The 2,987-nt window shown below is 55.3% G+C and overlaps 1 protein-coding gene across 1 annotated transcript in view; it reads left to right on the forward strand.

Moving 5' to 3' along the window:
* UNC45A (unc-45 myosin chaperone A) overlaps nucleotides 1-2,987 on the forward strand; it is a gene marked incomplete at its 5' end in the record, with an annotated part of 37,049 nt that overhangs the window by 16,167 nt on the left and 17,895 nt on the right. The window lies entirely within an intron of this gene.

Below are 2,987 nucleotides of genomic sequence, written 5' to 3' on the forward strand. Positions count from 1 at the left end.
AGCCCAGAAGAGTTCCTCTTGGGGGTGCCATCCTGGTGGGAGTCGGGGGGCGGGGGGGCAGCCCCTGGTTCAGTGCGCTCTGCTGGGGACGCAAGAACAAGTCCTGGTTCTCCGAGGCTACACAGTGTGCCGATTCCAGGGCACGAAGGCACCGATGGCTGTTACTGAGGGGGCAGGGCAATTCGCCTAACCTCAAGGTCAGAGCCAGCTTGTCCCAGGAGGGACTTCTCCCCCCATGAAAAGACAGTCTGCAGCCTATCAGTGCTCTGAAAATTCCCAAAGTGCTCTAAAAAGAATTCTCCCCGCCGGGGCGGGCCTGGTTGCTATGGGCACCGAGCCTCACTTTGGGACCCAGGAAACCCCTAGGGCCTGACCTTTTGGAAATTGGAGCCTTTGCTGGAAGCCCTGCTGAGTTGCTTCAGATTTAGGCTCCCAGCCAGCAGTGATGTTTCTGCAGGAACTGGCTTTTTTTTTTTTTTTTTAAATATATTTTATTGATTTTTTACAGAGAGGAAGGGAAAGGGATAGAGAGTTAGAAACATGGATGAGAGAGAAACATCAATCAGCTGCCTCCTGCACACCCCCTACTGGGAATGTGCCCGAAACCAAGGTACATGCCCTTGACCGGAATCGAACCTGGGACTCTTCAGTCCACAGGCCGACGCTCTAGCCACTGAGCCAAACTGGTCAGGGCTATTCTTTTTTTTTAAGTTAGTAATTAACATTGGAGTTGCTGACTTTTAAAAATATATATGTTTATTAATTTCAGAGAGGAAGAGAAAGGAAGAGAGAGATAGAAACATCAATGATGAGAAAGAATCATTGATAGGCTGCCTCCTGCCTCCCCACCCCACCCCCACCCCACCCCAGAGAATTGAGTCTGCAACCTGGGCATGTGCCCTTGACTGGGAATTGAACCGTGACCTCCTGGTTCATGGGTGGACGCTCGATCACTGAGCCATGTTAGCTATACAGGAACTGTCTTCTTTTCTCTCAGGTGCTGGGACAAAATTTGCATTTTTGTGCCATAAGGGCTGGTGCATCAGTCCCCAGGCACCGGCTGTGGGCTCTGGGGTGATGTGTGTCGCCACTGCAGTTCTGGGAGCATGACATTGTCCGGCCTCCGGCAGGTACTAGAATAACACTTAACATTGCTGGCGGGCGGCCTCCAGCCTTTTGGATAAAGTCCGTCTCAGGGGAAGGCGGCTATGAGGTATGAGGGGTAAGAGGACCCGCACACCCTGGAAGAGCTTTGCCTGTGACATGGATCAGCTCGTTGCTAAGTAAACTCCAACCACACAGGCAGCGTGTGCGCTCTGGCTGTCGCTGGGGCGGATGAGGGCTCAGGGGGAACGTCAGTGAAAGGACTCACCCTGTTTTCAGCTCGTCTTGGTGGTTGCCACGACACAGAGGGTAGGGAGGGAAGTTCCAGAGGCTTGAACTGAGGCCTCTGGGGCCTGAAACGGAGCCATCAGCATTCCCAGGGCCTCCACGGCAGCCTGGAAGCTGAGAATGGTTCTAAAATGCGTATCTGTTCACTAGGCTGATGGCTCCACTTCTTTCTCACCCCTCATTCTGTCCTCTAGTCTTCTGAGCCCGTCCCCTAGAGCTCAGAAAACCGGAGGCCGCTTGGAGCCACAGTCCCCACATTTTCCCTTTTTTAAAAATATATTTTTTTAAATTTATTTCAGAGAGGAAGGGAGAGGGAGAGAGAGGTGTAAACATCAATGATGAGAGAGAATCATGGATTGGCTGCCTCCTGCACATCCCCCACTGGGGACAGAGCCTACAACCTGGGCATGTGCCCCGACCAGGAATCGAACCGTTACCTCTTGGTTCATAGGTAAACGCTCAACCACTGAGCCACGCTGGCGGGGCAACAGAAGACACACTCCATCACTTTTCACTCTCTCTAGAGGTCTGTGCCAGTGTGTTCATAGCCCAGGGGCCTTGGGGCTTTGGTTGTTATTTCCTTATAGTTTGCAGCCATAGCTCAGCAAGAGAGACGCTGGGGTTCCTAGGACCAGGGCAGAGGTGGAGGTGGCCTCTCAGGGGCTCCCAGGGGAGGCTGTCCCTGGAGCTACCGCTGCTCTTCAGCTGGGTGACCCTTGCCCAGCCGACCTCGCTCTCAGGTACAGCAGTCTCCTCCTCGTCCCCACCCCGACCCACTTCCGGTCCCCTACTCTCTCAGCAGGAACTGAGCTCCTCTGGGAAGCTGGTTGGGAGGGAGGGAGCCTGCCCTTCCGATAAGAGCTGACCCCTTTCACTCTCCCCAAGGCGGGGAGCAGGGTGCGGGCAGACCATTTCTGCCTGTCGCCAGCCCCCTGCCCCTCCCTTCAGCATTGGCTCAGCACCCTCACTTGTGCCAGAACATCCACCCAGTATGCCAACAAGAAGACCCTGCTTTCTTGTCCTCAGCTCTCTGATGCTCCTGACATAGCCTCCTGCTGCCACCTGCAGGCTGCAGGGGCTCCGATGCACTTGGGCGGGCCTGTCCATGCCTCAGCCCAGTGACAACTCCAGCCCCAAAGCCACGGGAACACGGCCAGTGAGTTTTCCTGGATCTGGGGCTTTAAGTTCCGGGACCGGAGGCTTGTAGCTTGCGGACTAGTGGAGAGACAGACCTCAAAACAGAAAATCACGTAAACACACGATTGCAAACCATTCGGGGAAGGAAAAGTCCCGGGGCCCTGAAAGCAGGTAACAGGGGCCACGTCTACGTTGTGGGGCGAGGGTCAAGGATTACACACATGATAGTCGGGGTCTGCAATCCTGGATCTTCCCATGGCTGGCTTAAGGGCACCTGTGAGCCCCCTGGATTCGTGTTTATAAGATTCTGCATTTATCCGGGGAGGGGGCCGAGCTTTCTCTGAACGCTCACCTCCTGACACTATCTCCTCTCCCATCGAGGTCGGCTCCTAGCGCCGGGCCTCCCCAGGCTGCTGCTCGCGACCCTGGGACCGCAGACCTCGTGCACTCCCGCCGCG

The sequence above is a fragment of the Myotis brandtii genome, unplaced genomic scaffold (genome assembly GCF_000412655.1).
Source record: "Myotis brandtii unplaced genomic scaffold, ASM41265v1 scaffold561, whole genome shotgun sequence".
NCBI classification, from domain to species: Eukaryota; Metazoa; Chordata; class Mammalia; order Chiroptera; family Vespertilionidae; genus Myotis; species Myotis brandtii.